The sequence below is a fragment of the Fundulus heteroclitus genome, chromosome 12 (assembly GCF_011125445.2).
Source record: "Fundulus heteroclitus isolate FHET01 chromosome 12, MU-UCD_Fhet_4.1, whole genome shotgun sequence".
Lineage (NCBI taxonomy): Eukaryota > Metazoa > Chordata > Actinopteri > Cyprinodontiformes > Fundulidae > Fundulus > Fundulus heteroclitus.
Window position 1 is genome coordinate 28116655 of NC_046372.1, and position 27018 is coordinate 28143672.

The 27018-nt window shown below is 42.6% G+C and overlaps 1 protein-coding gene across 1 annotated transcript in view; it reads right to left on the reverse strand.

Moving 5' to 3' along the window:
- hs3st1l2 (heparan sulfate (glucosamine) 3-O-sulfotransferase 1-like 2) overlaps window positions 1-10653 on the reverse strand; it is a 54427-nt gene extending 43774 nt beyond the window's left edge. Inside the window, exon 1 of the mRNA XM_012879808.3 lies at window positions 10398-10653. The gene's annotated coding sequence lies outside the window, so the exon portion shown is untranslated. The remainder of the gene's footprint in view (window positions 1-10397) is intronic.
- Window positions 10654-27018: the final 16365 nt, after the last annotated feature.

Here is a 27018-nt window from a genome sequence, read left to right on the forward strand (position 1 = left end):
CCACTGTATCAAACAAATCTGCCTTTTATAGTCGAGGTTTTATCTGCATAGCCATTGAGCTCCCCCATGTGGTCAGATAAATATTGGCTTATCGGTAGATAAATAGGTTAAACTCCCCTGCCACGTTAGCCGCTTCAAGTGTTTGACATTTCACTTTGAGCAAATCTTCATTAGTGCAGACTGAGCATCTGCATGTTGTAGCATGAGATGACGTTTTGTCATAATTGGGTAAAAGAAAATTCACATGTTCACAGCAAAGTGAAACGCAAGTAAACGTACAGATACACACAAAGGCAGAAATATGAAACAAGAAATAAGAATCGAAGAAAGTGCAGTACGGGCAATTTGGCAGCATGAGAAAAATGCAGAACAGTTATCAAAAATTGTACAATTAAAAAAGAAATTAAAGAAGTGTGCCACTGAGAATTGTGATTTTAAGAAATGTGCAAATTTGCAAAGAGCTAAAGTTCAAATCTAGCTGCCAGGAGCATTCAACCAGTCCAAAAATGCTGCGTAGGTGACGACACGCTGAAATGCTTGTGACGACGAGTTACTCTAACTACAAGGGATTTCACAACACCTGTGCTTTTATGGTGCATTCAAGTACAGCTGATGCACTGGATGATGTAAAAAAAAACGGAGGGATTTAAACCTTTTTCTATTCTACAAAAAATAAAAAAAATCCTACAAAACATTTTCAAGTGTTTCTTTTTTTGTATAATCAATCCATCCATCCATCTATTCAGTGGCTATACTAACTTATCCTGTTCAGGAGGGGAGGGGTGGTCTTGGCGTTGGCTTCTTGAAAAAAGAAGTCAAACCAAATCTCAAATAATTTCTATAGCCGCCTCGTCTCATGATTTAAAACCATTACACCCCTAATACATGTATAAATGTGCAGTTCTGTATTAAAATCTATTTTTTGCATATGTCTGATAGACTTACAAAACTTTATTTGTCATTGTGTATGCACAGAGTGCGTACAGAACGAAATTTCGTTGCATACAGCTTGTGTTGATATGCACCTCTGGTTCGTCTGGTTCCGGCGCTCTCAAGCGTTCTGCGCTTACAGAGGGTCCTGCGCTCATTGGTTTCGACACCTTCCCCGCGTCCACTTGGTTCCTGCGCCGACAAGGGATCCTGCGCTCCCGACGTTACTGCGCCTGAGAGGTACCTGCGCCTGAAAAGTTTCAGCTTTTTGTTCTGTTTTCTGTCCTGTTCCTGTCTGCCAGTTCCTGTACCCCTGCAACCTCCGTCTGGTAAAATGTCTCTGGTAGTGATGGTGAGATGAAGCCTCATGAGGCATTGAACCACTTGAGCCAACTGGTTCGAGAAAGGGTTCATTTCTTGGAGCTTCATGTGCACACGACACCACCTACTGGCCAGGTGTGTAATCACAGCCAGCTGTATCTTAACGTGATGCATTGATTTTTTGTCTATTATGGCTCTTGGGAATGACTTCACAAAAGGTGAAGGACGAAATAATTTGTCTACATAAATTATGTATACACGCGTGTATAATAAAATATTGTTTGAATGTATTCTCTGTGTGCAATTATTCCCAAAATAATAGTGTCATATGATATGGCATGGTGTGTAATTATCAGACCTCTCAACTTTGATCAAAAGTTACGAGTGAGATTATGCTAATTTTGAGGGCGGGGGTCGGGGGGGATTATGGTCAACAACTTCCCCTCAGCAGCAACACTGAAGCACACAGAGGTTCACGCTGCGTCTTTACGCTGATCCAGCTGCTGATGTCTCCCTCTTTTCAGCTCAATGCACTTCTAGACTGTTACAGTTTATAACATTCTCAGGCAGCAGCCCACCGAAGCGCCACTGATTCTATGTTGTTAAAAACAAAATAGCATGAAACACAGCTAGTAACTCTCCTATTGACTTTAACTGGCACACGTTGCTACCGATGTGAGGACATTAAATGTAGTGATTCACATTTTGACTGGTGAACGGTGATAAAAGCACCTGCTCCGAGGGAAAGGGGGGGGGGGGAGGAGCAAGCGCTGAGGCACAGAAATACAGTGCATGTAGTTAAAAAATGCAGAATTAATAAAAAAAATCTTATAAACAGACCAAGTGGCGTTTTAAACTGCATCTGGTTAGCAGAACTGTTTTATGATCCAGCGTGCAGCCATAACTGGTTCTGAATGGACCGGTCATCTGGCAAACTCTGAGCCACTTCCTGAAACAGTCACGTGGTACAGCCGGGCAGCGAGGCTTCAGACGTCATTGTTTTTGGCTCCTCCCCTAAATGAAGCAAGCCTCGATACGCGCTTTACGGAAACGCCCCCTCCATTACTCGACACACGCCTCGAAGCCTCGGCACATCATGTAACATCACTAGTCTCTGGCTTTCATCATCCACAACCTGCTGTCTCAAACTTTGGAAACCAGCTCTGTGTGTGTGTGTGTGTGTGTGTGTGTGTGTGTGTGTGTGTGTGTGTGTGTGTGTGTGTGTGTGTGTGTGTGTGTGTGTGTGTGCTGTGTCCGGGTTCATCTCTTCATGAACACAAACAGCAGTGGCTGCTTGAGAATACAGATTTTTTCTTTGAGAACACAAATTCACCACAGTGGTCTGACTTCACCGTTTCCAAGGCTGGTTAATGGAGCACAGAGTGCGAAGATAGGAGCCGCGCATGCGTTCTTCAGACTGACAACTTTCCCAAAATGCACCGCGGCCGCAGCTTGATTCGAGACAGCACAGAGATCACAGTGGTAAGTTTAACACTCCCTTTTCTGCTGCTGTTCTTCAAAAGTACGTTTTCAGATTGTTTGAGGCGAGAACATTATACTTTTAAGCTTCCCTATTTACATAGTTGGTGCGTAATTTTAATAAAAAGTCCAACGTTGAGCGTACCAGAGTGACCAGCAGACCTCCGAGGGAAACCACAGCCAGGGCTGATGTTAGTCCGTCTGTGGTACACTTCTGTTGGCCCAGTAGTGTGCGTAGTACCGCTGGTTAAGATTTATTTGTTTTGTATTTATCTGACTGACGCGTGTTGCTTTATTAACTCAATACTTGCTGGAATAAATTGTAAATGTCTCCCAAGGATGACAGCAGCACATAAAATAGGGCTGTAGAATTCGTATTCTCAAAGAAAAAATCTGTATTCTCAAGCAGCCGCTGCTGTTTGTGTTCATGAAGAGTAAAGCCCAAATTTAAACTTGAAATTTGTATATATTAGTTATTGAAGTTGTAACTATTTAAACTGTATGTTGTATCTTTTGCATGAGATTTCAATTACTATGAGTTTACAAATAGATACTGCCATAAATAAAGTTTTCAGTAATATCTGAATTTATTTACTATGACCGTATATCCCAAACACAATATCCCAAAAATGTTTGCTACCCTGTTTTAGGTAGGGAACACAGTATAGAAGGCGATGGCGAACCATTATTTAGTAGTTAGCTTTGACCCAATCATGATATTAGTTCTGAAATTAAATTTCCAGCCTCTTGTGTCATGGTTTAAGTTTTGTCTGGTTTCTTTCTTGTTATTTTGCAGTTCACACAGCTCTCTCTCACTCAGCTATTAGTCACACCTGTCTGGACACTAATTAGTCTTTATTCCCGCCACCTGTCAAGCTCCCTTTATAAACTCACCTCAGTTGGGTTCTGGTCGCCGGTCCATAGTGTTCACTCCCGCTCCGTCTCTGCCAGAATCCTTGTCAGCTTAGTTTTTTGTTACAGTCAGCCAGAAGACTTTCCTTCAGCTTTGTTTTTGTTCCAGTCACTGCCTAGATCCAGCTCAGCCCTGTTCCCACTCAAGTTCCAACTCCTGTTCTCAACTCCTGGTGAGCTGTTCCAGTCTCAAGTCCTCGGCTCTGATGTTCTGGTCTCAAGTCCTTGGCTCTGATGTTCCGGTCTCAAGTCCTCGGCTCTGATGTTCTGGTCTCAAGTCCTTGGCTCTGATGTTCCGGTCTCAAGTCCTTGGCTCTGATGTTCCGGTCTCAAGTCCTCGGCTCTGATGTTCCGGTCTCAAGTCCTCGGCTCTGATGTTCCGGTCTCAAGTCCTCGGCTCTGATGTTCCGGTCTCAAGTCCTGGGCTCTGATGTTCTGGTCTCAAGTCCTCGGCTCTGATGTTCTGGTCTCAAGTCCTCGGCTCTGATGTTCTGGTCTCAAGTCCTCGGCTCAGATGCTCCGACCTGGTCTCAAGTCCTCGGCTCTGATGTTCCGGTCTCAAGTCCTCGGCTCTGATGTTCCGGTCTCAAGTCCTCGGCTCTGATGTTCCGGTCTCAAGTCCTCGGCTCTGATGTTCTGGTCTCAAGTCCTGGGCTCTGATGTTCTGGTCTCAAGTCCTCGGCTCTGATGTTCTGGTCTCAAGTCCTCGGCTCTGATGTTCCAGTCTCAAGTCCTCGGCTCTGATGTTCCGGTCTCAAGTCCTCGGCTCTGATGTTCCGGTCTCAAGTCCTCGGCTCTGATGTTCCGGTCTCAAGTCCTCGGCTCAGATGCTCCGTCCTGGTCTCAAGTCCTCGGCTCTGATGTCCTGGTATCAAGTCCTTGGCTCTGATGTTCTGGTCTCAAGTCCTTGGCTCTGATGTTCCGGTCTCAAGTCCTCGGCTCTGATGTTCTGGTCTCAAGTCCTCGGCTCTGATGTTCCGGTCTCAAGTCCTCGGCTCTGATGTTCTGGTCTCAAGTCCTTGGCTCTGATGTTCTGGTCTCAAGTCCTCGGCTCTGATGTTCTGGTCTCAAGTCCTTGGCTCTGATGTTCTGGTCTCAAGTCCTCGGCTCAGATGCTCCGTCCTGGTCTCAAGTCTTCGGGTCCAGAGTTCCTCCCGGTCAGTCTATCAACACGCCTCCTGCCGGCCAGATTCTGCACCCTACACCTCCGTCTGTTGTAAGACTCTGGGTTCCATCATCATCCATCTTCCACACCATTCAATAAAACTCACTCCTAAGAACTAGCTCTGTGTGTGCGTGCTGTGTCCGGGTTCATCCTAGAAAAATACCATGACATCTTGCATATGAAATATACAGATCATATTTGTAAACTCCCAGAGCTCTTTTGGCTTGTAATTCTCAGTTCTGTTGAGCTGTACAGTGACTTCAGCTCATTATTTCGGCTTTCTGGAACTTAAATGTTCAGTTTTTTTTATGCAGCTCCAAGACTTTCTCAACCTCAAGTGGCCAAGAGGCTGGTTTTAACACTCCAAGTGCTAAACAGTAGGAACAGCGAGAAATAACTTTGATCAAAGTGACAGAAAGTAAGTAGTAATAATGATCACAATCTATTTACGCCAGCCAGTTCTTGTGGAATACATAAATATAGGGAATATTTAGACCAACTTTAGCAGTGAAGGTAATTAATGTGTCAGGAAAGATTTTCATCACTTTCTGCAGGAAAACGTATTCTTTTAAAAAAAGAGGGAAAAAAACAAGCACATTTGTGTTTTCTACTTTAAACTGTCCAAAAATACACATCTTTGCTAAGTAAAAAGGGGTTTTAGTCAATCAGCCTAACAACTAAAGAGCCTTTTGTTACTGGAAATGATGTTTTCCTAAACAGAAATGAAACCTGTTTTTTAGGACGTAATAATTCACAGCATCAGAATCTGTTTTACATGAGGCTGTACACACTAAAACTGGTAAAAGGCACACTAAAGGCTGTCCACACTAAAACCACACCGTTAACTTTAACCTCACAGTTGTCGTTCTTTGATTAAAGCCAAAGTTCTGACCATATAGTAGTTTTGGCCTGAATCAAACGCTGACTAAGTTTACCAACACACCACTACAAGGAAATGCAAACGTTTTTTTGTCAAAACTGAAATGATAAACAAAAGTATTAAGGTATTTAATATAAACCAGAATTAAAAAAACTGGTCCAAAAGAAAACACATGCCAGATTCCCTCAGTGGAATGTATTTAACAAGCAATTAGTGTTTTTGATTTGTTAAAAATAAGAACTAAAGGGTGTTTCAGGAGAAAGGTTCAACAAACTTTGAGTCTATCTGTAAACTATTTAGAATGAGTAAACGAGTTTAATGAACTCTGGTATCTTGAGTTGAGACGTCCCTGATACTTTAATCAGCAAGACAACTGGGGTCAATGGACAAACAGGCAGGGGAAGACTGTGAAAAATGTAGTTGGTCCATCACTGGTTCAATGTAAAATAAAATCTGAAAATATGATTCCTGAAAGAGTGCATTATTTTATTCAAAAATTACATTAACAAACAGCCAACACTTGGGAACCAGGGAATGACTTAGTAATAATAATAGTAATAGTAATATCTTTATTGTCATTGAAACATACATTACAATGAAATGTGTTCTCTGCATTTAACCCATCCCCTTGGGGAGCAGTGGGCTGCCATGTGGGGCGCCCGGGGAGCAACCTGGGGTTAAGGGTCTTGCTCAGGGACCCAGAGTGCAGGCAGTGGGAATCTAACCGGGTACTTGCATCCTTCTCTGAGTGCAAGCGCACTGCTCTAACCACTAGTCCACCACTCCCCCCCACTTGAGTAATAGACCTCAGATGGGGTTGTTCTTGGATACTTGTGGCCCCTGAAAACATCCACAAGAATCTGGCTAAGTATATTACAAAAGATTATCACACAACTTTAATATTAAACACAAGTCTATGTGTTCTACATGTTTCCAGATGATGTTATGAAGATAAATCCTACAACCCGTGTCGGACAGCTCATTTTAAAATGGCAGAACATCAGTGTAGAACATTAACTAAAGAAAACCTATCAGGAAGCAGGTTATGCTTACTGGGTCTGCCACCATGGTGATAAACCCGGAGTTTCACCTTTTTTATTTATATATATATATATATATATATATATATATATATATATATATATATATATATATATATATATATATATATATATCTTGCTGGAAAGGAAAACAGAGAAATCCCCCAAACTCCAAGCAAGGCCGACAGGTCCGGGCCAGATCCGGCATCAAGCTGGCACTGCTGGCCGAATGCGTGCACGGCAAGTTGTGTCTCATCAACAAACAACGATAACACTGTTCATATGATGGCTGCTACATGCGTGTGGTTTGGGTTCTGCAGTCCACATATGACCGTGCCGCAGGTCAACAGATTCAGCTCATGTTGCCTGAATCTGTTTTATATCAACATGGACCCACGTGTTTTCCTAGAGAATGAAGTCTCTCCATTAAACGTTTTTTGTACCTTTAACCAGTGCCTCACAAAACCTTACCCAACTCTTAATTTAATTTAGACTTTCAAAAGTTATACCATCGACCTAAACTCAATAACAGATCTACATCATGTGCTCCAGCACTGACAGAAAAATCTTTATGTCTAGAAATTGAACCTGGGCTAAACCTGATTTACTACATGGCTTGATTAAGGTATACTTTAGGCCAGGAGTGTCCCAACATTGGGGACACTCCTGGCCTAAAGTATATATTGGGGACACGTGGGACAAAACTGTCAAGTAAAAAGTATTCAGAGGCCAAAAAATACAATGCAAAAAGAAATTACCAATATATATATATATATATATATATATATATATATATATATATATATATATATATATATATATATATATATATATATATATATATATATAGACCGGAACATCAGAGCCGAGGACTTGAGACCGGAACATCAGAGCCAAGGACTTGAGACCAGAACATCAGAGCCGATTGTTTTTAACTTCTCCAGAAAATATGACAACATGCAATGTTTTAATGCAGCATTTTGTGTGCTTTTCTGTAGGAAAGAGATGTGTAAATCATTGCAGATCCAAAATGTAGAAAGGGTTTTGCACATTTAGCTTATAAAAAGACTCATTCTGGTTTCAAATTCAATTGGTTCTAATGATATTCTAAGCATGAAGAACAGGATTTGTGTAGCTCTTTGCTGTATTTAGCCCATTTGATGCAAATAATTGAAAGCAGATTTTGGTGCACCAAAGTCTAGATGTCCTGCTGAAGATGAAATTAAAGAGAATAATAGAAATGTGTTTTTTAAAAAGACAAATACTTTATTTAGTAAATAATGTTTCAATATAAAGATTGTTTTAGCTTGTCTGGAGTAATTTAGCCTTAATTAAAAAGAAGAAGTCTTATTCTACATCAACTGGCTGTGCTGATGGGCAGAATTATTCTTGAATTACATTTGGTGGGCGGCACAAAATTTGTTCAGGGGACATACTTTGGACTCCCCTGCTTTAGATTGACATCTGGTACGAGTCTTTATGCTGATCTGGGCCAACCCAGGGCCCCCAGTGTATCTGCAGCTGGGTTTGTGCCGGTCCATGAGTGACTCACCTCTGGCAAACCAGATCTAGGCCACCAAGATCTGTGAGTGTTTGTGGTGCAAGGGCCAAAGTGTGCGGGCAGCAGAGCTCTGCATTCTTGGATCATCTGGAAATCCTAAATTGAGAAAATGGTAACGCACCGGTACGCAATTTGTCACTCAGAAGAGGAAAAATTATTCCCGAACAAAAAGTCAAAGGGTTTTGCTGAAGAATTTGGTTGTTTTTATTTCATATGAAACATCAGAAAGTCAGGTTCGTGTTTACCACTGAACATTAGGATGTTTATCTGTTCGACAGCATTTCATCCACAGATAAACGACTCATTCCATTTCTGGTTGGGTTTGTTTAGATTTTGGAATAAGTCAAAGGCCAAGTAAACATCGCACCCCACTCTGATCTAAATGAAGTCAAACAACTGCTGCTGATCTCTGTTTTTAGTGCGGTGACATGTTTGTGCAGCGGGTCGATGGATTTTCTGTGTGAGTTTCTGGTTTGCGTCAGGCTGACCTTTAACTCCGATCAAAACTGACCACAGTTGAAACATTCCTGATTTTATGAGTTACCGACACTCGCAGTTGCAGCTTTGTTGAGTCTCCCTTATTCCGGGTTTCGCCACAGCAAGTCATTACAACTTGCACACAGACTTGGCGGAGTTTTAACGCCGGATGCCCTTCCTGACGGAACCGGGATTCGAACCCCGAATCAAAGTGGCGTTCTTACCCCGATATACCACCGAGTGCCTCAAACTTTCAGCTTCCAGACGCCCAAATTGTTTACGCATTGTGATTCATTCTGAGCTATGTCATGTGGCGGGACTTTGTTTTCAAGACCGGACACATTTTGGTGAAACATTAACCTCTCAAATGTCACGGATTGCTCTTAGTTTGTTATGACGCACACAAAAACACACCCCTGGTCTGTGCACACACACACTGGCCAGACAATGAGTCCATTCATGCCTCTGCCTCTTCAGTCTCTCTCCTCCGCTCGTATTATCTGGCTATAAACACAGAGGAAGGTCGATGGCACATTGGACACCAAGTCTGTTCGCTGGCAGGCTTGGATCCACTTCCGAAGGTCCTGGTTAAATTTCTACATGTTTGTATCATCTTCAAACTCTGCAGGGTTTTTTTTTTATTCCTGGTGCCACTTAACTTATTAGCAGAGTGGGACCACAAATCCAGCAGAAACAGGTTGTAAATGTAGATAAAATGTGTTTATCTTGCTGCCAGTTGGACATGATTTATGGATTAGTCCTGTAGGGTCACTTGGCTGAATGACGGTAGTCCTAATTAAAAAAAGCAACCGTTGACAGTAGATCGTAAATAAACTTTGACTCTTGGGGAAATATCTGACGTTTCCAAATACTTTGACTTTTTCTTCTTTTTTTTTTGCTCCATTCCCAGTCAGCACTGATCAACTGTAATTTTTGCCTACTTGAGTACACAACAGCAGTTTAAAGAACAATCGTCCCGGAAGCACGAGCAGTGCTTAATGTGCAGAGAGTGGTGTAAAGCAACATATTAGCTTCAGCAAACCAGCAATAACAGCAAAAGTCACTAATATGCAACCAGCAAAAGCTTTCCTGCACACAGGGGAAGGTTAAGTGCTAACCATTAGATAATAAAACAGCTTTGTGGGTTCTTTTTTTTGCCACCACAATCCCAAAATAGAGATGTATTTGCATAATATTTAAATGAAAAACTTCTTTCACTTCTCTGAAAATTGTTCTCTGATTTTCATTAAATAAAGCAAGCATCCTTTACCTCCACAGTGTCATTTCCTTGCATTAGTCACTTTACAATGCCATAAACTTATGGTGTAATATGTGCTTCCTTCACAAGAACACTTAAAGGAAAAACAAGCATTAGAATTTGCTTTTATGGACTTCCTTTTAAAGTGAAAAGAGATGCCACAAAATCAGAAGTGTGTGGATGAAGGGAAACTTCTTGTGCTTCATCGGTCTAGTAATTGCATGAGATTGTAGTTTGCACATACTCTACATGCTGCACTATTCTAACATATCATGCTTGTTATCCATTCTCAGACCTTTCTGTTTTACTGTGCTTCTTATTACAAAGCCAGATACAATCGCAGTGTGTAGAAACTTAAGACGAACAGGTCTTACCTGGTTGTGGATGTTCCTAAAATTTCTCTCAGGATCTGCTCCAGCCTCGTTTTTCTTATTTTCTTCTTTTGTGGCTTTTCTTCCTCTTTTTATTCTGCTTTGGTTCCTGCTGAGAAGGTATGTGTCCAGTGTCTGAGCCAGTCAGGCTCCTCACGGTGAGACGAGGCGTGTGTGTGAGGGAGAGCTGGTGACAAGGGAGAGCGTCTCTGCTTTGTGCTGCCGTCCTCGGCGAGTGTGTTATTGCAACTGACTGAGTGACTGAGAGAGGAAGGGTGTGTGTGTGTGTGTGTGTGTGTGTGTGTGTGTGCGTGTGTGTGTGGGGGGGGGGGGGATTAGTTCACACACAAACATCTCCGCCTTCAGGGAAACACCCCTCTGCTTCTTCCTTATTTCCCCCCCTTCTTTTTCTCTCTCACGTTAGGTCTGCTCTTTTCATCCGATCATCTTCAAGGACTCATGATGGAGCAAAACACCCCCCCCCCCCACACACACACACACACACACACACACACATACACACACACTCGCATTTTACTCGAAACATTCCTCCTTCTTGATTAGGGGGGTTTAACCTCCCCTTCGGTTTGCTGCTGAGACTCTGGAATCATAAATAAGTTACAAAGAACTGCAAAATGTTTCTCATAGGCTCCTCTTAAACAGTCATTGCTATTTGTTTCTCTTTATCTAAGTTACATTTTTCTTATTTGTGCATTGTAAAGAGTTTATCTTTCACATTGTAAACAATTTTATGTCATGATTTATGTTTTTGTTTTTTCTTGGATCAGCCTTCACCTCTCTGCCACTATCCAATCAGCTCAGTCTCCTTCCAGCCAACACCTTTCTGTTAATCAGATCCACCTGCTGCACTAATTAGTGAACTCTGTTCACCTGTCCATATATACCTGCCTCAGCCATCTCATCCCCCTCAGAACGTTTCATCTCCTTTACCAGATCCTGTGTGCTCAGCCAGCTGGACTCTTCAGATGGACGTTGCCTTTGTCTGCATGCTGCAGTTCTGCCTGTTTCTCCGTGAGTTTCAGCTGCTCGCTCTGCTTGTTCTGGTGGTTCCCTGGTCCACGTCGCCTGTTCTGGTCTGTCTTTACCTGCATCTTCTGTTCTCCTGTGCATCCCTCCCTGCCTGCATCAGCTTCCATAACTCATCTGTTTAAGTCTATGCTTGTCTGCCTCACCTACCAAGATTCATCCTTCACAATAAACCTTTTTAAATCGTAACTCTGTGTCCGACTGAATATCGGGTTCACCAGCATTGGTCATAATATTTTAGGCAGAATATGGGCTTGTTTAATGGATTACTTTAAATGTCTTGGAAAGGCATGCTAAATTTATAATTTTGTTTAAATATTAAGATATAAAAAATAGACATTGAAAAATACCAATAAGAATCTGAAATAAAAAAAAAATCAAATAAAAGAAAGCGTATCATGGTTTTTATGTTTTGCCCACATGCAGACACAATACGGAAGACAATGCGCAGTTTAAGATGTTTTATTTAGATTCTGATGATATGATGGGATCTGTCGAGTTCTGAACGTCAGTGCTGGAGCAACTGTGGGAAGAAAAGGAGAATTGTTAAAACAGAACCAGAGAGAAATCTCCAGAAGCCTAGCCGCTTACCATTTAGTTGGGCAAACCTAACCGGGGAAGTAGTGACGAGGGAACTCTGAGACCGAATGCTCACGGTGGTTAGCGGCTGGAGGGCGGACTGATGGTAAGTCGGCGAGGGATCCGGAGCGAGCCACGGCAGGCGGGAGTGACAGATGGAGCAACCAGAGTGCAGAGGGGCCAGCAGATTTTTTTTATTTTTTATTTATTTATCCTTTATTTAACCAGATAATACCCATTGATAAAAAAAATCTCTTTTGCAAGGGAGACCTGGCCAAGATGGGCATCAAAATTACATCACATCATTACATACGTACAAAGACACACACATAAAAGCCAAATATGCACTTACAATGAAATCTCAATTAAAACATTGACATGTGAGGGAGTCCAACTCAAAGCATCTCATTCTCAGCTTAAAAATACTCAAAGGAACCAATTTACTAAGTTTCAAGTTATTTTGCAGCAAATTCCATGTAAAGGGAGCAGAGTAAGCAAAAGCCTTTTTACCCAGCTCAGTACTGACACATGGGACAGAAAACAGAATCCAGGGAAGGCAACCTCAGGCCCGGCTTGGTATCACCAAGTGAGTAAGAGGGGGAACGCCAGAACAACATCTGAGCTTCAGGGATTCGTAGGAGCTGGTTCGACGAGCGAGAAGTCAAGGCAGATGAGTAGTCCAAACAAAAACTAAGAAAAAGCAGGAGATCCGAAAAAACTCACAAGTTCAGGTTTCCAAGATCTGGTCAGAGGCCACGTCGTACCACGACTGGGTAAGGCTCTGGCGTCTTCCATCTGTCTGAGTCATCCTTTAGACGCCAGTGAACAGCGCTCCAAACGAGCCGCAGGTGTGGGCCACGCCCCCCAGCATACTAGAACCACCTGTGAAGCAGAGTTAGAAAACCGACCAAACAAAGAACCCTGACAAAACGTACATCTCATCCTGAATTTCCTAAAACACAATCAAGGTGCTGCTGGTGGATTTCCACAGGGATAGACCACATCCATACTGAACATCCAGGAAACTGACATGGAGATAGACTCTGGTTCTTCCCCTGAACCATCAGTGTTGGGACTCCAACTTAAGTCCCAACACTGATGGTCTTTACAGGGACGGTCAGTGCAGACTCCACCTGCTGAGAAGGCTGAGGTCTTTTGGAGTGCAAGGGGGCTACTGAAGACCTTCTTTGACTCTTTGTGGAATCAGGCATCTTGTGTGGTGTGGTCTGTTGGAGCAGCAGCTTATCTACAACCAAGAGTTAGACCGGCTCATCAGGAAGGCCTAGGATGCCTCCTCAACCAGGTGCATATGGTGGGAGACAGTCAAAAATAACTTTTACTTTGTCTCCGTCCATACCCTTGTGGAGCTGGAGTGCTCTTTCAGTTCCAGACTGTTGCATCATGGGTGCACAAATAAATGTTATCGCAGATCCTTCCTCCCAGCAGCTGTTAGTCTTAAGATCCATGATTTCTCCCAATAAACTCAATGAGTTTTTACATCCCTGCTGTCTTAGGGTTTTTACATTCCTGTAAATAGCCTGTTCACGTTTTTTATGCCTAAATATCCAGATAAGTTATGCACATTTTTTTAAAAATCATCCTACTTGGTTGCACACAACTTTAATTTCTTAAGTATGCTTTTTTTAATTAATGACTGCAGAATTATGTTTATGTAATGCAGCTGGTGCACCTGGATTTCTCCACTGTTGAACAATAAAGGATCCTTCTGTTATAAATTATAGCTTAATCTTCTTCCACATCCTTCACCAAGTTTATGGATTCAAATCAATACCTGAAGCTCACTGCCTAAATGAGCACAGACAAAAAAAAGCATGGCAAAGACAACCTTCAGTTTAACCTTGAGGAGACCCCCACTCGGTTTGGTTTAAGCCCATCACAATTATTACGGTGCTCAGCTTTAGCCGACTAATCTGCTCCAGATCCACAGCTCCCCAGGAGGCCAAGCAGAGGAGGGCTTTTTTTTGTTGTTGTTTCAGCTCGAGTATTTATGCTTCACAATTTCAGGTTTCGCTCAAAACACATTGTTGGTGGAGCTAAACAATGAAACGAGGTTAACGCGCAGACTTCCAGCTTTAATTCCGGCATGTTGTGGTAAACATGTAGGGAGTGTAACTCATTTCGAGCCTAACACCCCCCAAGCCCCCAAGGCTACAAATGACTGCCTCTGTTCTTGATACGGGGATGCAGGCGACCTCATTTCTCTATTCAGATATTCAATATTCAACCCTGCCGACATACACACTGGTTAGGCATTAGTAAATGTGTCCCTGATTACAGTACTTCCATCAATAAAATATTCAATGCATGCTCGCATCATCTGCAGCTGTCTAAAAAAATAAAATGTTTCTGAGCTCAAAGCTCCCGAGTAAAGAATAATACGAGTTTTATCTTATAATTTTTGTAGTGCTTCTTCCAGAGACTCGTTGAATTCTTTATAACTTCTCTGCTGTTTTTTGGCTGTGGATCTGAACCCCCCCCCCCCCCCCCACACACACACACACACACACACACATTTCCTCCTGAAGAACTACACCAGAACAGGTTGCAGGTAGAAACTTTCTTCAACCCTGCCTGGAACACGAAGAAACAGCGCTTTTTCAGGGGGCATATTTTCAGCAGGCTCTGAGTATATCAACACATTGTCAGTTTTTAGAAATAACAAAACTTGGGAGCTGGTGACACTTCGTTGCTCTTGTTCTCTGCCTTCATTCTAGCCTTTGGGGAGGTACTGTAAGAGACTCTGCGGTGCATCAGTTTAGCTGCCTTAACTGTGCAGATCGCAGCAGCTGCTCTGGAGCATCACAGCATTCTTCGCCTCTTTCATAGATCTTATTTTGCTGAAACAATTCCAAGAGTCTTTAATGACATTCTGATACAGGGGAATAAAAATAAATGTTGTGAGCTGCTCATGCTGGACCCGACCTCCACTTTTGATAAAGTTGACCTTTAGACCTTGCTCCACAGGCTGAGGTGCAGAGTGGTTGTTTTCATGCTTGTCTGATGGATACATGTTTGCAGCTTCTTCAAAGTACAGATCTACTTCTCATACGGTCAAGGTTCTGTTCTGGGCCGTTTCTAATTTCTGCTACTTCTTGGGCACATTCTGTCAACTTTTAAAGACTTCTTAGGTTTATGCAGATGATATTTTGGTTGCACATTACCTTCCACCCCTATAAAGTTTCTAAGCTACACGCTTTACTCAAGTGTTTGTGTCAGAGTAATATCAAGTTAATTATATATATATATATATATATATATATATATATATATATATATATATATATATATATATATATATATATATATATACACATACATACATACATACATACATACATACATACATACATACATGTATGTATGTATGTATATATATACATATATACATACATATATGTATGTATGTATGTATATATATACATATATACATACATACATATGTATGTATATATATATATATACATATATACATACATACATATGTATGTATATATATATATATACATATATACATACATACATATGTATGTATATATATATATACATATATACTACATACATAGGTATGTGTATATATATATACATACATATATATATATATATATATACATATAGTATACTATATATATATATATATATATATATATATATATACTATTATATATATATATTATATTATACTATATATATACATATGTATGTATGTATGTATATATATATATATATATATATATATATATATATATATATATATATATATATATATATATATATATATAATCTCATCAAAATGTTTAAAATCTTCCAACTCGATTGTTTCCACATGGGATGGGTGGAGCTAAACCAAGAAACAAAACATTTTGTATCCCTTCTCAGCAAATCTTGTTATTGTTTTTAACTATTTTGTTGCTTCTGCTATTAAGAATGTGAACAGAGAATAAAAGTTTAGGTTGAATTCTAAAATATACATGGTTAAAATTAGCAAAGTATGACACACAGCTCAAGTCAGCTCTGGGTCTTTCTGCATGGAGTCTGCATGTTCTCCCTGTGCATGCGTGGGTTCTCTCCGGGTACTCCAGCTTCCTCCCACAGTCCAGAAACATGACTGTCAGGTTAACTGGCTTCTCCAAATTGTCCTAAGATGTGAGTGTGTGCGTGAATGGTTGTTTGTCCTGTTTGTCTCTGTGTTGCCCTGCGACAGACTGGCGACCTGTCCAGGTGAACCCCGCCTCTCACCCAGTGAACGCTGGAGATAGGCACCAGCAACCCCCCCCCCCCCCCCCCCCCCCCGACCCCATGAGGGATTAAGGGGGTCAGAAAATGGATGGATGGATGGAATGATGGATGGATGGATGGATGGATGGATGACACACAGCTCTAATACAGCACCCAACACTATTTTTCTTAACCAATTCAGCAGTGTCACAATCAGCAGCCCTGCTTTTAACTCTTTTTACAGTTCTGGTATTTCAAGCAGTTCATGACGTCATGCTGGTAAGCTGCTGTCACACTATTTTATAGTTTATGTCAGTGTTTTGATAAATCCATGTTAAATGGGTGTAAATGTGAAGAAGTGGAGTAGAGTTTGTTGAACATCAAGTCTGGCCATGTAATTGTAGTATATGTCGCTTTGGAAGCACTTCTACTCAGAACATTGCATTAACCTGGGATCAATGATGCGTTCATAGTGTTGTGCTGCGCCAAGTCTGAGTAGCTTAATTTTTCTGTGATGTCAAAGTCCTTTCTTTCAATATTAAACAACTGGTCATCTAGGAATGAAGTTGCAATGCTATATGTGTTTCCCCAGATTAGTAAGCCACCGATGCCACAGGTTCCACTTCCAGTCTCAAGCATCCTCTATGTTGGGGCAAGGGGGCATCTGGGTAGTTTAAATAATATATTTATTAGGTTATTGTTAGGCCTTGTGAATTGAGTTGTGTTGAGTTGGCAGCAGTGTTTTCATATATCCAGTATGCATAACAAGTAGGAGTTGTAGCTCTCTGGGTCCAATTTATCAAGAATCTTTATTGTCACTACGTGCTACTGTGGTGAATTTATTTTGAGACAGACAGATGCCGGCATGCCCAAAACAGTGGCAGGCCGGCTAATGTTGTTACTAGAATAAGAAATCCTAATTTGTCGTTGCAACTAAATGAAATTTGTCTTATGCACCAATCCCTTAGGGAACAGTGGAGCTATCTGGGATACCTCCACTGAATGCGGTGCAGTTACGGTTATGGCAGCATCAATATGTCCACTCACATCGGTTGGGGGTCCGGTTACCAAGGCGAAGCATTCCACAAGAAGGAAGTTTGACCGGATGTTGCAGCGGTCCACGGCTCAAGCTCCTGAATTTCACGAGCTAAACAGGAAACGTCGGGCAGTAGACAGGATAAAGTTCCGGTGAATTTCAGAGAAAAATGACCACACCAACTTAGGTAGCTTGACTAGTGTGATCAAAACGGTGACACGGAAACACGAGGACACAGAGGGGCTTTTGGAGGATAAAATGGGATATTTAAGCGCATGGATAGAATTTTGCCCTAAAAATGAAAACCATGGCTGTTTTTCAATCATTTATGAGGGATAGCAGTAGAAAGGACCACATTCTCGGCAGCGCCGTTTCCGCAGTCGGAGCCGCAGCTGGCCGCTGTTTTCCTAGGAGCAGTGTGAGTCACGGTTTGGATCAGGACTTCAACCCGCATCACATTCAAGGTGAGCCCGGGGTCAGGGTCTTGCTTCGAGACCCACAGTGGCAGTCTGCAGGGATGGAACCAGGTACAAGTGTGCTGCTCAAACCACCAGGCCACCACTCCCACAGATTGTGTTTGCTACAAAGTCAAATAATTGAGTGTTTCCCATTAGATCTTGTTTTCCAGCGTCGTTGAGACAAAAGGCTGACAGACAACAGGGTGGCGAGGGCATAACACTGTTCCCAATTCACAGCATAGCAGATCCTCCATCACAATGATCAGTTGGCACGAGGTAATGTTCCAGATGTTCATCATTTATTCCACACCAGACACATCCAAAGTGTTTGTTGCAGAAAAGCTCAGGTTTGGCCTCATCTGCAGAAACGGACACAGTTACAGCAACATTAAGGAAACCCCACACATTCACATGATCGTAGAGCAGAAAAAGGCCTTTTCCAAGACCCCAAACTGAAAAAAAAGATTTAATTTGTCATTAAACAACTTACTCACCTGTCGCCCTCATGAACGATTCCTTACTTTAGGTAAGAAATTGTTCCTGTGACACTTTTAGGTGGTGTTAAGAAACATAACACAGCCTCAAAATCGTCAGCAGACGGGAACAGATGAAGCATGCAGTGATAGCCTTTCCATATGGTGCCAATTAGCAAGAGAAAAACATATGTGGCACTTTGATGATATACATAGATAAAAAAGGCAAAAGAACAAAAATGTACTTTTAGAACATTTGGGTTTCCAAACCTACATCTGGTGTTTTTCCTGATGCTGTCATTAAACTAGTTCTCAACTTCTTTTCCTATATTCACGTTTCTACTCCTACATCCATAGTGGCCCATAGGAGCTGAAAGAATTGAGAATAACTTTGCTGCCGTATCCTTACAGGCTGTTCGGCGGCCTACATTCGTATTTGCGCGTGTAGTTAAAGCGACGGTGGGGGTGGGAGACGTCTGAATTAGAGGGAGCCCCTCATCTCTCTAACAAAGCTCCTCCAGCAGCTGAAACCTGGAGCGTCTCTGTTATTAACACCATGTTACTGTCGAGGGTGCCGAGGCGCTTCTCTTTCTTCCCTTTCAAACAAAAAGCTGACCCCCTGTTGAGTTGCTCTGCAGGGGGGGCGCCGCTCTCGGCACCCTCCTCTCCTCCACCTAAGACCCCTGGGAGACACTCAGCCGAGCCCCCACCCCTCCCTGGCAACTCCCTTGTTTGTTTCATCACCACCTTCCTCGTTCTCTCCTGCCTCGTATTTCCCTTCCTCAGAGGATCCAGTAACTAACTCTCTGATCTTTTGTTCTTTATCGCTTTTTCCCGAAATCTGTTTTTCTGACATTTTCTATTTAAGTCATTTTCATTCTTCACCTTCACTTTTCTCCCTCCATCCCTCGCTGTCTGTCAACCTTACCCTGTGCTTCCTCTCTTTTGTTTCTCACTCCATCCTATTTCTTTATCCTTTTTTAAAACTTCTTTGGAGAAGCAGCTTTCTTTCCTTTCTCTATTTTTTTCTTTTATATTTTTCCTCTCCAGAATGATTTGGCGCTCACCCCAGTCTGTGACAAGACCCGTGGGGGGTGGGGAGGGGGGGGGGGGGGGGTGGCTGCTCCATGAGGCGACATCTCTGAATAAATAAGCATGGGTAATTTGCTCCCAACCTGCAGACCCTTATTTTCCCCGGTTCTTCTCACACACCCAGTTTACAGAAAAAAAGATAAAGACACAATAAAATGTGGGGGATCCTCTCAGAGGCTCATTATATGGTTGTCAGTGAAGTTTTCTCACAGGACCTGGTGACGGATCGCTCACTCCGCTCCGTCTACTTCTTTTCAGGGCAAATTATCCAAATTACTTTACGTTTTTTTTGCCCCCCCCCCCCCAGTGGCTGAGTATTCAGATAAAACTGGTCTCATTTAAGGAAGTAATGAGCCGCCAAGTCTATCTGAACTAAGGCAGATTATTGGGAGCATTTTCCAAAGCTTGTCACACAGAACTAACAGCTATTAGCGGTGAAGCACCTCGGCATGCTCTGGGTCGCTGACGAGGATTAAGCCATTCTGGAGCAATTTGCAGCCAAAAGAAGGCGCTTCATGGGCACAAGTGGTGTTTCCGTCCTGCAAGGTTCGCAGCTCTCCTCACTCTTGCCACGCGCAAACAACCACTCTTCCATTCATCACCCTGCGAGGGAAGTGTGTGAGCAGCAGGTCAACTGTGAACATCAGGTATTAATAATGCAAGACAGGAAGCAGCTCCTGCGAGAACAAAGCTCTGCACTCTGATTCTGCGCCTCGGCTCCCCGACCCATCGCTGCGAGCTGCATCTTCCAGCGTGGAGGGCGAAGAAAGGCTGAAAGGGTGCAGACAAAAGAGGAAAAAAGACGTATAAATAGTATTGCAGCTAACACTCGAGAGCTACTTCAAAATGATGTAGTAATTCTAATCTGGCGTTGAAGGGAAATAAGGATCTAATTGCAGCGCAAACTAAAAAGGGAGCAGAATCAAGGACATCAAAACTTGGGAACATTTAAACAAGGAAGGAAAACTGAGTAAGAACGAAATAACAAGAATCTTATAATGGAAAATAATCACCCTAAAGAAGGTCTATCCATTTTCTATACCCGCTTATCTTTGCAGGCTCACAGAGCAGGCTGGTGGCTCTCTTCACTGGTCATTGGGGTGAGACACGTTACCAAGAGAGAAGCTCTCAAATCTAAGGTTGCCTCAGAGTAACCAAATATCCTGACAGGGATGTTTTTGGACTGTGAAGGGAAGCTGGAGTACCTGGAGAGGACCCGTGCATGTCCAAGACCTACAAGCTTCTTGCAACACCAACCAGCCTCCTGAAAGGATAAACGCACTAACACAAAGAAACAGGATACGGCCAACAGGTGTGCTATTAAGAGGCAACCTATGTTTTCACAAACAGAAGCATAATAAAAAAAGTTGTTAAAGCCGGTGGTATAGAAATATAGAAGCCCATGAATATTTAATAATATTTTGTCAAGTTAATTTGAAGGTTAATAATTTATTTCATTGATTTAGTCCGAGAAGGGAGTTTGGATAATGCTCCTATCTGTGGATCCTCTACCAGGAGGCTAAATTGCTGACCAGATCATCACAAGGACACAATAGTTGTGGAGATTTTAATTCTCACTAGATCGGCTAATAAAGATTCATACTCATTGTTATTGCTTGAATAATTATAAGTCTTGTTTGAGTTTTATTATCTTGTGATTGTGAGATGCAGCATGGGAAATATTTCTGTCAGGGATGGATGACTTCCAAACTGATCCTAAAATTAAGAACTTGGGTGATAAAATAACCTTCCTGGGTTTAACTCGGTAGGTTCCAGTCCAGTAGGACCTAACCGCGTCATCAACCCAGCATGCATTGCACAGGTGAAGAAAATGGCAACCTCCATGGATGAAAAATATTTCAAAGTATGTACAAATTTTAAAGTAATTATGAGTTTTTGCGTATCACAAACAGCAATTTTTAAGTTAATAGGGAAATTAGAACATATTTAGACCAACATGTTCAACTAATCGTGGATCCCTTTAAAGTAATGGTACTTCTACTTCATACAGCTTCGAAGCGATTCTGGTCCACTATCCGGTGTCTCAGGAGGGGGAAGCAGTGCAGTACCAACACTGTTTACAGTGGGGGTGGTGTGCTGCTGACCTCGACTCGGGACGTCGTGCGTCGGTGGGCGGAATACTTCAAAGACCTCCTTAATCCCACCAACACGTCTTCCATTGAGGAAGCAGAGCCTGAGGACTCTGGGTCGGGTTCTCCCATCTCTGGTGCTGAGGTTGCCGAGGTTGTTAAAAAGCTCCTCGGTGGCAAGGCTCCGGGGGTGGATGAGATTCGCCCTGAGTATCTTAAGGCTCTGGATGTTGTGGGGCTGTGTTGGTTAACGCGGCTCTGCAACATTGCGTGGACATCGGGGGCAGTTCCCCTGGATTGGCAGACTGGGGTGGTGGTCCCCCTATTTAAAAAGGGGGACCGGAGGGTGTGTTCCAACTACAGAGGAATCACACTCTTAAGCCTCCCTGGTAAGGTCTATTCAGGGGTTCTGGAAAGGAGGGTCCGTCGGATAGTCGAATCTGGGATTCAGGAAGAGCAGTGTGGTTTTGGTCCTGGCCGTGGAACACTGGACCAGCTCTATACCCTCAGCAGGATTCTTGAGGGGGCATGGGAGTTTGCCCAACCAGTCTACATGTGCTTTGTGGATCTGGAGAAGGCATTCGACCGTGTCCCCCGGGGGATCCTGTGGGGGGTACTCCGGGAGTATGGAGTACCGGACCCTTTAATAAGGGCTGTCAGGTCTCTGTACGACCGGTGTCAGAGTCTGGTCCGCATTGCCGGCAGTAAGTCGGACTCGTTTCCGGTGAGAGTTGGACTCCGCCAAGGCTGCCCTTTGTCACCGATTCTGTTCATAACTTTTATGGACAGAATTTCTAGGCGCAGCCAAGGTGTTGAGGGGATCCGTTTTGGTGGCCTTAGGATTGCGTCTCTGCTATTCGCGGATGACGTGGTCCTATTGGCTTCATCAGGGCGTGATCTACAGCTCTCACTGGAGCGGTTCGCAGCCGAGTGCGAAGCGGCCGGGATGAAAATCAGTGCCTCCAAATCCGAGACCATGGTCTTGAACCGGAAAAGGGTAGAGTGCCTTCTCCGGGTTGGGGAGGATGTGCTGCCCCTAGTGGAGGAGTTCAAGTATCTTGGGGTCTTGTTCACGAATGAGGGGAAGATGGAGCGGGAGATGGACAGGCGGATTGGTGCAGCGTCTGCTGTACCGATCCGTTGTGGTGAAGAGAGAGCTGAGCCAAAAGGCGAAGCCCTCGATTTACCGGTCGATCTACGTTCCTACCCTCATCTATGGTCACGAGCTTTGGGTCGTGACATAAAGAACGAGATCCCGGATACAAGCGGCTGAAATGAGTTTTCTCCGTAGTGTGTCTGGGCTCTCCCTTAGAGATAGGGTGAGGAGCTCAGTCATCCGGGGAGGACTCAGAGTAGAGCCGCTGCTCCTCCACGTCCAGAGGAGCCAGTTGAGGTGGCTCGGGCATCTGGTCAGGATGCCTCCTGGACGCCTCCCTGGTGAGGTGTTCTGGGCACGTCCCACCGGGAGGAGGCCCAGGGGAAGACCCAGGACACGCTGGAGGGACTATGTCTCTCTGCTGGGAACGCCTTGGGATTCCTCCTGAGGAGCTGGCCCAAGTGGCTGGAGAGAGGGACGTCTGGGCCTCCCTACTGAAGCTGCTACCCCCGCCACCCGACCCCGGATAAGCGGAAGAAGACGGATGCATGGATGGATTCTTTTAAGTAGATTTTTAAGATGAATGTCTTTTTTTAACACAGTGAATTCTTCCTTTTATTGTTTGTAAAAGGTAAAAATTATTCCTCAGTAACACTGTGAATTTTGAGCTTAATAAAAGAGCTGTTATATTTTAACTGATTTGTTCTGACCACTGCAAAGCCAGATTGTTTACATAATGTTTCATAAGGTGAAAAAAAGAAAAGAAGCACCGTGAGCTTTTAGTGAGTTTGGTTCATAACTCCCAGGTTTTACTGTACATCAAGAGTCAGAAGTTATTCCAGAATTTTAGCTTCTAAATCACTTTAAATGTCTTAATTTTTATCATTCATACATGATTTTTTTAATGATTTGACTAATCTTTAAATCATCTTTGAATTGGACCAATTTACACTGACAATTAACTCTTTTATCAACAGACTTAAATGGTTTATGATGGTTGCTACGGTGACGTGGTGACCCAAAGATGCCGCTCTTTGCTGCCGTTTCCTAACATTGAGATTGGGAGACTTTTTTATTCTTCCTAACCTTTTTCCTCACAGTATAAGGTGAAAGGACAAATACGGGTCCTTGTCCGACCCAGTGGCGAGAGAACCGGGTGTCTGAGTTGCATCCTAGGAAAACAGAAAGTCAGAGATTATGATTGTAGTGTCTAGCCAAAAAAAGGTATAAACACACATTTCAGTTAAATTAGTAATTTGTGGACACAATCTCGACTAATAAAACTTATTCTGATTTAAGAGGGGTACCAAGTGTTTTCTTAATCTTCTTTAAATCTTCTTTATAAATATACTTAGAATAAATGTTAGGTTTTTTACATTTATAAGTGTGAAATTATGCTATAAAATGAATTTGTGTTAAGGCTTTTATACATTTATGTCTTTACAAAGGGTTGGTAAGACGTGGGGGAGCTTTGTGTGGTACATTTAAATCATTCATTTGTGTATTTTGGGAAAACGTGAAACAAATTCTCTAGACAAATTCAGGTGCTTTAAAGGAGAAGTCCGGTCAAAATCAGAATTCAAACTGCTGAAAGTACTTTAAATATAAAACTACTACATACTGTGCAAAAAATTATACGTTTTTTTAATTATGAATAATTTTCATTTAATCATGTTTATGTAGAAGAATCCATCTTGGTCAAGAATAGTACCGTCACCTCCCATTTTTTGACGTCACTCGGCGGACCCGCAGTTGAGCAAGTTTCAACGCTCTGTTTGTCACGGGGCACTATTTTCCAACATGGAGACGACTGGTGCTCTGTACGAAGCAGAGAGTGATGAAGTACTTAGTGACAGTGATGAGAGCTCCGTGGAGCTATCATCATCTGATAGCGATATGGATTTTTTTAGAAGAGTTTCTTGACAGAAACCGGACTTTTGACGGAATCCAGCCGTACCTATTTCCAGTGCAAACTCAGTCGGGTCCTACAGTATATATGTATACAAGCGTGTGTGTGTGTGTGTGTGTGTGTGTGTGTGTGTGTGCAGGCGCTCCGCCGCAGCACGGCTTTGCGGCGCTGCAGCGGAGCGCACACAACCACACACACAGCGGAGGAGAGATCGCTGGAGTGACTTAAGTTATATATTTGGCCTCTAGTGAAAAGGGCAGGTGGTCATTATTGTATAAATATTAAAATGTAAAAGCGTTCCAGCACATGCTGGGGCGGAGGGATACCACATCACATGTGGTATCCCTCCGCCCCTCTGCTCGGTGACCATCCCCGCAAATTCTACATATAAAATTCTAAAATAAAAAATAACTTACCGAAAATCCTCGCTCTCATGTCATGTTCAAAACAATTTTCTTCAAAATGGTTGCTGCATATGACGTGTTTTCTCTCTGGCCAGAAGTTAGATGGCAAATCCGTTCTCTTCAAGTTGGCAATCCAGCAACGAGCCAGGTGGCTCATGAATCGGGAAGTTGAAATAAGCAATGTTTTTTCTACTTTTACCAGTTGTGTTGGAACATCCGATGGCCATGCACGTGGGCATTGATGCTTCAGCAATAGCTCTTGGGAATGTCAATGGAGAAGTCCTCTGGAAATCCTAAAAAATTATTGATGATCGCAGCTGTGTAGAACGGCTCCTATTGACTTTGCATGGAAAGCGGAGAGAAATGCTGTCGCCGCTTCCGCTTTTCCACGCCCCAGGATGTGATGTCAAACGCCCCTTACTGCCCAAATATGGGCAGTAATGTCAGCCCCCATACACAGTGATTCAGACGACAATTTATGTTTTTATTTTCTTATTGATTAAAGATAAGTTCATTAAATAACCACAAACGTATTAGTTTTAGTTATAGCTAATGGTCCCCTGATTTTTCCTTGTTGACCGGACTTCCCCTTTAAGACTTTATCTCTATATTCTTTTAGAAATTAAAATACAATCTGCTCTTATATGTGGATAGACAGTTTGCCCGTTAAGATTAAACATTAAAGTGTTTCATTTCACACCACGTGGGCAGGTTGTAAACAGAAAAAACTTAAACAATCTTTATTCCCATGTTTTTCTGCAGCCTCAGGTCAGAGCAAACCAACAACCCTCCAGAGAAGAAAGGACAGAGTAAAATCATCCAAATTCCCTGCAGCTAAATGAGCTCCTGTGTTTTCTAGGCATGAAAAAGCAAAAATAACATTTCTACACGTTTTGAGTGGCTCTATATTTGTCATCCGAAAAAAAAACCCACCAGAAATACATCTAAATGGTGTTGAGGCGCTAAATCAGTCAAGACATCCATCGCGATCCTATTTCTGCACACAGAAGTGACACCTTGTCGCCTCTGTCAGCGCACGTCGGTGGAGGTGAGATGTGCTGAATCCTAGAATAGAAATCAACCATTGAGAAGTGATTTAAAACAGCCCAACATCCTTTACAGTCAGAAATTAAACTCTCTGACGTCACAGGACCAGCTTTTCTGGACTTGTTGTGAAGTTTTAAATGAGAAAGACAAAAAACAAAATAATGACAGCAAAGAAGATGAATCATAAAATGTAAAACTAAGTTGTAAAGTGTATTTTCCAATGACACACCAAATTTTGCTGCACAATATAACTTGTGATGATTTTTTTATGGTTCTCTTCTATTTTCTGAATTTCTGCTACAGTGTTTTTTTCCTCCACCTTTCTCCGGTGAGAAGGTTGGAACAACTCAAGAAGGAAGCTTGCAGTCAAAGCTTTCATGCAGCACAAACCTTGCTCTGAATTCAGCAGCAGACACGACTCCTTGCTGCCTGACAGCCTCGAGTGGATCCAGTGTCTGGCAGAAACTGTCAGAGCATAAAATACTGATGCTTGTTGCTGGACAGGACTTCCTGGGACATAAAGCAACTGTGACACATATAGCGGGGAGATGTTTTCTTTCCACTATAACAGGGCAACTTATAAACTGTGCTATTTAGTTCCATTTACATTTTACGCCGATTTTGCAACAGCACATCCATAAATTGCACATCATCATTTATTAAGCAGGTGCACAGTGGTGCAACTGGTAGTACTGTTGCCTTGCTGCAAGAAGCCCCCCTTCAAAAAAAAAAAAAAACACCACAAAACCAGGTAGGGATGATAAATGCATTTATGATTTCATCTATGTATTTCATCTGGGTTTGTAGAGATTTGTTACCACAAAGCTTTCCAAAGGCCCATTTACAGCATTTAATTCAGGTTGAGGACTGGACATTAACTAGGCCGTCACAGCACTTTGGTTTATTTATTTATCAGCAATTCTATTGTAACTTTTATGGTGTTTTTGCGGTTGGACATTGGACCAAAGGACATTGTGTCAGGAACCAGAGACAGATGGACCCAGTATTCAGCCAGACAAGAGGTTTGGCTGAATACTGGTTTTAAGCAAAAAACTGGATTTTAATACTAAACAGGGACAGGCAAGGTTCAATGGTTTACAAAGGCAATCCAAAATCCGGTACACGAAAGGCAGTCCAAAACAGGCAAAGGTACAGAC